Source organism: Balaenoptera physalus, assembly GCF_965194825.1.
Source record: "Balaenoptera physalus genome assembly, chromosome: 2".
NCBI lineage: Eukaryota > Metazoa > Chordata > Mammalia > Artiodactyla > Balaenopteridae > Balaenoptera > Balaenoptera physalus.
Genome location: NC_138883.1, coordinates 22,052,559 through 22,062,352, shown reverse-complemented (window position 1 = coordinate 22,062,352; position 9,794 = coordinate 22,052,559). Strand labels below are relative to the sequence as shown.

The 9,794-nt window shown below is 42.3% G+C and overlaps 1 protein-coding gene across 12 annotated transcripts in view; it reads right to left on the bottom strand.

Annotated features, from left to right (window-relative positions):
* STON2 (stonin 2) overlaps window positions 1–9,794 on the bottom strand; it is a 154,645-nt gene that overhangs the window by 60,425 nt on the left and 84,426 nt on the right. The window contains exon 1 of one of the 12 annotated variants that reach the window (XM_082451235.1): window positions 1,832–1,917. The exons of the other annotated variants lie outside the window; for them this stretch is intronic. The gene's annotated coding sequence lies outside the window, so the exon portion shown is untranslated. Of the gene's footprint in view, window positions 1–1,831; window positions 1,918–9,794 lie in introns of those variants that run through there. 12 annotated transcript variants of the gene reach the window in all.

The window sequence follows — 9,794 nt, the reverse complement described above, 5'->3', positions numbered from 1 at the left end:
GGCAACAAAATAAGTGGCGTTCCTGGATGTCTTCTAATGAGCTGGCTGACTGGGCCGCAGTCAATCTATGCTTTTGATTCATTAGCCAAGGGGAATCCAGAGCTGTAAGAAAGCAAACTACTGGCATTATCACCACAGGAACATTGATAATGACAATGATGAAGAATTACTGATTTCTGCTCAGCAAAAGCCACCCTGTACTTTCCTGAAACTTAGAAGAGAGGTATGCTATCTAAGAAGGGGGCAGTCACCCTGCCTGTGCCCCTTCCCACTTCAATACACACATACCGCGACTTCATACCCTCTGGGTACAGTACTTTTCAGGGCTATTGTTTACTGCTGCTCTCAAAACCTAGACATGTGAAGTACAGGTTGCTCCTTATAGAGAATCCTTCAGTTGCCTGCAGAGCGGTGCCAAGAAAGAACCTGGGCTGCCTTTGCAGATACCTGGGCCCTGGCCAAACTTTCACATGTGTCTTGGAAGTGCCTCCAGTTTGTGCAATTTCTATTACAGCTTCCCAGGCCGTGCTCCTACAAAATCGCTTAGCGCATCACCTTCACACTCTAATGACGATGTAATTCCTCATGGCTGTTAAAAGAATAGGGCCGTCTCAAATATACAGTACTATACTGGTATAGTACCAAATTCACGTGACACATACACAAATGTTGTCTTTCCTGTGGCATTTTTCTTGAAAGCTCCTTAGGTATTAAAGTTTGGGTGAGGCCAGGACCCAGAGGCAACAGTTTTATTCCTTCGCATGCCAGTGCAATCAACGTCGTGTGTTTAGAATAAATATTTGAAACTCAGAAGCCTGTTAACAATGCAGCGCTTGATTGCTCTGAATTACTCTCACCCACAGCAATCAAGGGAGAAGTCCTTGGCACTAGCTCCACGCAAAAAACCTGCTTCCCAGCCTCCCCCATCTGCCTTCTGACTCTCCCCTCAAAGAATTCTCCACACACCACACAAAGGTCTCAGTTTTCTCCGTTAAATGCCACATGAATCCCACATTGAACATCTGACTTCTTTTTTCCCAGAGCACCACAGATTTAATTCAATACTTCCATGTTCGTGTATATTTAATGGGACCAACTTATCTTTTAACTCTTTGACTCAAACCCTTCTGCTGGCATCTTTCATTCCACACTGAAAATAGGGTTTTCTGTTGACTAATTTTAGTTTTGAGACAAAATGTCATCTTGGTCTATTTTAAAGCTATGGTAACAATTAAGCTACTTTTCAATTAGTCAGACATGCTGGTGTATTGAAATGCTCACAATTCTTACCACTTTTCCTTCTCCAAAACCCATTTGGTAAGCAATGTAATTTTTTTCCCTATGGGGCCAAAGGGTAAACTATACTAACCAGAGGTAATTAGAAGGTTAAAGTTTGCTCAAGGCCAGGCTATCAGATTACAAGTTCTAATAAACCCTGCTGGGAGAAGACATGCCTTTGTCTTGGGACCACTGAGAAGTAGCCAATCAACAAAACAAAACACCTTCAATTCTATCAGAAACTCTCCCATCTAAACACAATGGAAAAGGAAAGCCAACACCAAAGCAAATAAAATGAAGTGGTTCCACTGCTGGCAGCCCTTACCGTGGGGGGGCAAAAACCCCCTGTGGACCCTGGCCGGGGCTCTGGCTCCTCCTAGGGCGGGGGAAGGGTGGCGAGGGGTCCAGGACGTGGGTGCGGGTAGAGGTATGCTCCGTGCATGCTTGAACAGGACTCACCGCCGCCTGCCTGCCTGCCTGCCTGCCTGCCACTCAGTTCTCTAGTCTGGGTGGGAAGGGCCAAGATGGAAAAAAAAATGCGCAGGTTACTCACTGGCCTTCCCAGGCGGGGCGGGCACACCCAGGAGGAGAGAGAGGCCAGGCGCAGACAGGGAGATTCTTCAGAGATCTTGCTTCTGATTCCTTTTGTTAATACTTCCTGAACTTTCAACTCAATCTGCACAAGCGTGGGTACTCTGGGGAGGCAAATAACACTTGGGAAATTAGATTCCAAGAGCTCAATGCAAAGGTTACTTTGAAAAGGCCATGCTTTCGTGCACATACTTTTACATTTAACTCTGAAATTTGTTTCCACTGTTTTTGAGCATTAATCCTGGCACAGAAAATGAGAGTAACAGGCAACCTTGGTGCTGGGGCCTGGAATAACCTGGAGCAGGCAAACCCAGATGCGATTTAGAGAATGAATTTCTCTATCAGGCACATTCTTGAAATAGGTATCTGAAAATCAAGATTTTAGAAATGGAGTCACATTGAAAATGCAAGAACTTGTTACCTGAGAGCCTGGCCTTTGATAAATCCTGAAATGAAGCCTTTCATAAATGGAGGGAATCCTTCAGTAATTTGTTTTGGTAAATGTGGGTGTTCATGAACAAAGGCACAGCAGCATTACAATAGAAGGAAATAGAGAGATGGAGGAGGGTGAGGAGAACTAACACCTATTAGGACCAGGTACTTATCTCATTTATTCCTGAAAACATCATCAGGAGGGAGGAATTCCTCTTCCTCTTCCACAGGTGAGCACGCTGAGACCCAGAGGTTAGGTAACCTAGCTAGAGCTCAGGCAGCTAGTGAATGGAAAAGCCAGGATTTGGACCCAGGTCTGTCTGAATCTAAGACCCAGCATCGTCCCACTGGACCACCAGGCACCTCTCCCACCATTCCTGAAGAAATACTCACCTTTCTTCTACTCGCAGCTGACAGAAGGCTAAGTCACCTTTTCTTAAATTTTTATACCATTTCCAAAACTGCTGTGCCATGAAATGTAATTCTGCAGGATACTAATAGGTGTAATAAAGATGAAAACAAAATGTGCTGTACAGGTTTCTTTACTGTAGCTCCTCACAACCTTTAATATGCTAATATATATATTGTGAATCTCCTAGCTCCAGACTTAAAGTGTCATGTTTCCTTTCCCAAAGGTTTTCTACTTGGGACAAGGAGATCTTCTGGGTTTGGGAAACACTTACAGAAATGGGTTATTGTTGTACTCTTCTCCCCCTCTGCTCTACTCTGAACGTTGATGTCCTCCCAAAACTCCCGTGCTGGAACCCAGTTCCCAATGTGATGGCGTTAGGAGGTGGGGCCTTTGGGACATGATTAAGTAATGAGGGTGGAGCCCTCATGAATGGCATTAGCGCTCTTATAAAGGAGCCCTTCCACCACGTGAGGATACAACAAGGAGGACCCTTACCTGATCTCAGACTTCCAGCCTCCAGAATTATGAGAAATAAATGATGTCTGTTGTTTATATAATAAGTCACCCAGTCTGTGGTATTTTGTTACAGCAGCCTGAACAGGCTAACACACCTTCCTTTTTCTTTTCTTTTTTTTAAATTTTTTAAACATAAAAAAAACTCATGACAAAAACTTTCGAACAGTATATAAGGATATAAAATAAAAAGTAAAAATCTACCTATTCTAGCAATCATTCCCATTCCCCAGGGGTAACCACTGTTAGGAATTTCTTATGTACCCGCTTCAGAAATGTTTGTGTGTGTAAAGCATATATGAATTACCCTTTTAAAAATAACACAACTGGGATTAAAGTATAACCAGGATGTGTTATTCGGCACTTTTTTTTTAAACTTAATAATGTATTTGGGATTTTCCATATCAGCATATAGAATTGCTACTAGCAAGTCAGAATCAAAAAAAGTAAAAGGTAGATCTATAATATAGGATAACCGCTTTACTAAAGGGTCCCCTACATGGGTCACAGGATGCTTGGTGACTCAGCGTCAGAATGCCTGGATTCCCCTCCCAGCTCTGTCTAACCCCACACTTGACCCTTGCGTACAGGATGGAGAGGACCCTAAGACCTAAGCCACACTACCAGCCATTGTGAGGATCAACAACGATGATGACAGTGACACCGCAGCCACCACGCCAGCACATTTTTTGTACGTATTAATTCGATGAAGCCTTACTCTCAACAATCCTTTGAAGATGTGCTATTATTATCCCCATTTTCAAATTGAGAGAGCCATCTCAGAGTGCACACACAGCACACAATAAGTGCACAGTAAGTGCTTGAAGTTCTATCAACAAAGTAAACAGGATGTCGGCAACCCCGATCTTTGCCACGATATATTCCTCAAAGTGGCACTAGAAAGCAGGGGCCAATTTCCCTTAGGATAATGTATTGATAATTGGGGGTTCTGTTCTAACATCTGACCTTGGCTTCCTATAAATTCCAGATATAATAAGATCTTGTAAAACAGAGATACTAATCTCATTTAAAATAGCAGAATGATGTTCCATGCCTCAGAGTTTTTGAGAGATTAGTCCCTACAGCCCTTCCTTTTTACTGATTAATGAAATAACATCCAGAAAATGTGTGGGTCACTTCTGGGCACATACCCTGTTACATTGTCTCAGTCATGAAACAGTTTTTAAATGTGCACACATTTGAACCCCATATGACTACACAAGGGACTCCAACATATTCTATATGTACACTGTACCACAGAATATATTGTATCACAAATCTGACATATTAGTACACAAGTTAGAACAAGCATTAAATATTTAATTAGAAATAGCTTTTCTTGCCTCCTTAGAATTTAACAGGTCATTTGAGAAATGATTTGACTGACTCATTTCTCTTAGAAAAACTGTCTAGGGAAAAAGGGAATCAATACCTTCTTACCCTCTCAATACATTTTCCTAAAAAAGCCAGAGACCTTCAACATCAGTCCACCAGGTTTTTTCCCCTAACATAGTTGCAGAACACCTCTACAGTTTGGGAAATCACTCAGGGTCTTAGCTTGGTTTGGGGCGCCCATGCTCTGACCTGATCCTCCTGCCAATCTCTCTCTCTCTCTCTTTGTTCCCCATCCTTCTTCCCAGGCAAGGAAAGCCTTGAAGGTGAGGTAAGTCACAGAGGGGCCAACTGAGAGAAGGGAGGAAGAGGAGAGACTCGCATTCCCTTAATGTGGTTACAGTTGACTTCATGCTATGCATTTTACTCTAAGGGTTAAAAAAAAAAAAAAAAAGGACGGAGGATCTAACTCCTTCCCTCTTCCGCTTTGACTCCCACCCCCAGTGCTAGAAGATAGATTTCAGCACAGCACCTAGAAGATGGTAGGAGCTTATTCAAGTGAGGGGTATTTGTCCCCTGTCCTGCCCTCTAATTTAGCATAACCTTCATGTCCAGTGCATTGTTTCTTACTCTCAATTACATTCAGCAACGACTGTCCATCCAGAAAGAAGTCAGGTAGAGCAGCCCTGCTCTGACAAAGGCACGTGTTTAAAAGAAATGCTTGCTGGGATTCCCTGGTGGCGCAGTGGTTGAGAATCTGCCTACCAATGCAGGGGACACGGGTTCCAGCCCTGGTCGGGGAAGATCCCACATGCCGCGGAGCAACTAGGCCCGTGAGCCACAACTACTGAGCCTGCGTGTCTGGAGCCTGTGCTCCGCAACAAGAGAGGCCGCGATAGTGAGAGGCCCGCGCACCGCAATGAAGAGTGGCCCCCGCTTGCCACAACTAGAGAAAGCCCTCGCACAGAAACGAAGACCCAACACAGCCAAAAGTAAAAATAAATTAATTAATTAATTTTTTTAAAAAATCTAAAAAAAAAAAAAGAAATGCTTGCTTTGGCTGCTGTGAGATCAGGAGTAAGGAAGGAACAGCAGTGGTTAATGGCATCCGAGACAGGGCTTGGGTGCCAGCTCTGCTACGTATGTTCTGGTCAACTCACAGGTCGGAACTCCAGCTTCCTGGTCTCTCGAGTGACGATAATATCATCACTGTGATTGACGCTGTGATTGACGATTAACTGAAAGAAGTATGTGAAACATTCTTTAAACGGCAGAGTTCCAGGTAACAGCATGAATAGCAGTAGTGACCATCCCTGCTCTCAGCTCTAAATGTGTTGGCGGTGGAGCATGACAATTGCTTTAAAAGAGGAACTAAGTTATTTCTGCTGTTCATGGTCCCCCAGCCCATGGCCTACTCAGCTGCTGTTCCCAGAGCAGGTCCATCAGAATACTAACTAGTAGGTGAACACAATTCCAGTAGAAAATGGACCAGCTTATTTTTCATATGGACACAGATTTTCTTCCCTTCATTCCTCTTGTTTTATCAGACCTTCTGAACTACTTCCTTTTAGCAATAATTAGAAAACGTTTTTTAAAATTTTTTGTTATGGAAAATTTCAAACATATATAAAAGTGGAGAGAAAGGTGTAACAAACCTCCACGTATGTATCACCAGCTTAATCATCAATGCATTCAAACCTTGTTTCACCTATATCCCTACCCACTCTGCATTATTTTGAAGCAAGTTCCCAGTATCACATCATTTTAACCAAAAACATTTCCGCATGTATCTCCAAAAGATAAGGATTCTGTTTATAAGCATAACCAAAATATTACATCAAAAAACTATAATTACTTAATATTATCCAATATCTAGTATTAAAATTTTTTCCAAATGTCTCAAAGATTTTTTTTGCACTTTGTTCAAATCAATTCTGCAATTAGTTGATAAATGTTGTCTTTTTTAATATAAAAGTTCCTTTTTCATCTTTTTTTTTTCCTTTCTATTTGTTAGTTAAAGAACCTGGTTCTTTTGTCATATAGTTTGTCCCACAATCCACATTTTAATGATGTTGTGATTTAACAAGTTCCTCTGCCCCCCATGTTTCCATGAATTCACAGTTAGATCTAGAGGCTTGATGAAATTCATATTTGTTTTCTGGACAGAATAGCAAATTGATAGGTGGTATTGTGTACTTCCATCAGGAGGCAATTCATATCGATTACCTCTGATTTTGTGTGCTTAGCAGCCATTGAGAATCAGTGCCTAGGTATTATTTCACACGGAATGGAAAATGGTGATTTTCTCCCATTACTTTTTCATTTATTAATTGGGATGCTATTATTATTAAAGGTTTATATTTGCCTGAAATGAAAGCATATATTTCCCACTTCTGCTTTTGGCCATGAGGTTTTATGTTAGACAGTATATCAGAGTTCCTTTCTATCTACATATTTTATTAAAATCTATTATACTGAAAAGATGATCTAGTTAAAAAGAAAAAAAACTACTCAATTATATTTCTGAGGAAAACAACTGGGAAACATTATCCAGAAATCTTCACTCCAAGGGTAGAGAAAGACGGGTCCACAGTACATCATTCAGATTCATACTTGATTCTTATGAGCTCTATGATTTTGGTCAAAGTTTCTCATTTTGACACCCAGTTTTCTCATCTATAAAATAGGGATATAATACCTACTTTGTGGTTTTTGTGAGGATTCATGATAAAGTATGCAAAGAGCCTGTTCCAGTGTCCAAAAAAGAGTAGATGCTCAATAAAATGTAGTTACTACTAGTTGCAGCACTGTCTCCTCCAGACCTAGCACAGTGCCTGGCCAACAGCAGTTGCTTAATAAATGCTGGGTGAATAAATAAAGGGATGTTGGGTTTACTTTGTGCCAAGTTGATGATGGCTTTAAGATGCTGGGGACATAGAAGTGAACAAAACAAAGTCTCTGCTCATGAATTTACATTTAATCGTATAAAGGAATGGAGATGGGCATTATTTGTTCCAGGATAATAATTATTCCAGTTGGCTATTTTGAAAATAAGTACTGTTGGTAACCCACAGGGTTAGGGCAAGAGAGAGGAACAAGATCAACTCAATTACATCACTAGAGACATAAGAAGGAATCAATTTTCTCCATAAGAACCATAAATCAGTACTATTATTACCTTTGACTTGGCCTGAGGTACACTGAAGGCTCACCTAGTGTACTGGGTTCAACTGTATCTTCCCAAAAGGTAGGCTGATGTCCTAACCCCCAGAACCTGTCAATATGACCTTATGTGGAAATACAGTCTGCAAATGTAATCTATTTAAGATAAGGTCACACCAGATTAGAGTGGGCTCTAAATCCAATCACTGGTGTCCTTATAAGGGACAGGGAGACACAGAGATACACGGGGAAGACCATGTGGAGATGGACTCAGAGATTGATGTTATGCTGCCATAAACCAAGAAATGCCAAGGAATGCCAATACCACCAGATAATAGAAGAGGCAAGAAAGGATTCTTCCCCACAGCCTTGTGAGAGCGCACGGCCCTCCTGACACGCTGACCTAGGAGTTCTAGCCTCCAGAACTATGAGAGAATAAATTTCTCTTGTCTTAGGCCACCCAGTTCGTGGTAACTTTTTCGGGCAGCTCTAGGAAGCTAATACATCCAGTGAACCCAGACCAAAGATCTGGACCAATCGGCCTACTTGCAGCTCAAACTGTTCAGTGGGATAAAGAGAGCAAAGGGGAGGGGAGGGGGTCCTAGACAGGAGAACTTGAATCAGTTTTAGTTCATCTTACATCAACTAGGTCCATGACTGACTCTTCAAAGCTGTGCAAGTACCAACAGGTAAGCCTGCTTTACCTGAAAAGCAGGTAGACAGAAGCCACAGAACTTGCTGGCACTGATACCTTAGGAAGGAGAACGTTCTTTGAGAAATTTGGCAGGGGAAACAGTGACACCCTCTTCTACGGGGTAAAGGAGAAACACTAACACTGCCCAGATGCAGTGGGAGAAACACTCCACCCTAGGCACCCACCTCTCTACATTTACTGTATCTCAGGAAGGCTCGATGGCCTAACGGAAAAGCTGCTAAGCACTCCCCTAGTTACCTAGCCGTGCTGAGCCTCTGCTACTGCCCCCCTCACACTATGAGAAGATGTCAACACAATAACGCAGTAAAGAACTCAGCCTGTGAGAGGTGCTGGGCTGGCACCCTCTGTAACGTCACTGTCTAGATACTTGGTATAGGAACTAGTGGTATGGCCATTCACAGACATTCACTCAGCCCCCTTTCCGTGCCGGGCACTGGGCTGGACACTGAAGAGACTAAGAATGTGTGTTGGGGATGTGGGATTGGGGATGGCTCCTTTTTTTTTTTTCCCCTTAAAATGTCTTTTAATTTTATAATAATGTTTTATAATGAAATACTTAAAACTAAAACTCTGATCTAATTTAAAAAAAAGATGTGGGAAAAGCTGCCACATGTGTATGTGTATATATGCATGTAGTTTATATATATACATATATATCCACACACACACACACACACACAAACACACACACACACACACACATTGCTCAATCTTCCCACAAGGCACAGCACTAGGTACCTCGGGAGACGGGTACCCTCACCAATCTCCAATTTACCCTCACCCCCACTGCACTAACACTGGGTCAGTAGCACATGATTTAGCACGTAATTGGTGGCTAATTATTTCAGGTATGCTAGTTTTATTTTCCCAGGTTAGTTCCCCCAGGGCAGGAATTACCTCCTTTCACACCATCTGTTAGCACCTACTCAAAAGCCCACCATGCCCCAGGATTAGCTGGCCTTATAAACTAGACGATGCAATAGACTTCTTTGGACCTTTCTGGAAAACAAGCCATAGCAAGTTGCCTAGTGATTATGTTAAGGCAAGGAAGGAAGCAGAAGAGAGTATGACTAAGAGTTCCGTTCACCTTTAGGGTCTGCTTCTTCATTTCCTATTGGTTCACCCTGAAATGGCACCACCAAGACCACAGGGCAAAACATGGCAAGAGCCACCTGTGAGGCACCAGCACCTGAAGAAGAGATGTATATGTGTGTGCGTGCATGCGTGTGTGTGCATGCACACTGCCATGTGTATAATACTGGAAGGCTAGAGCAAATAAAAGGCCTCTGGAATTTTATTGTCCCTTCATGACTGCCACAGATGCTTTGGATGCTTGCTGGAAGCAACCAGGATAATTTA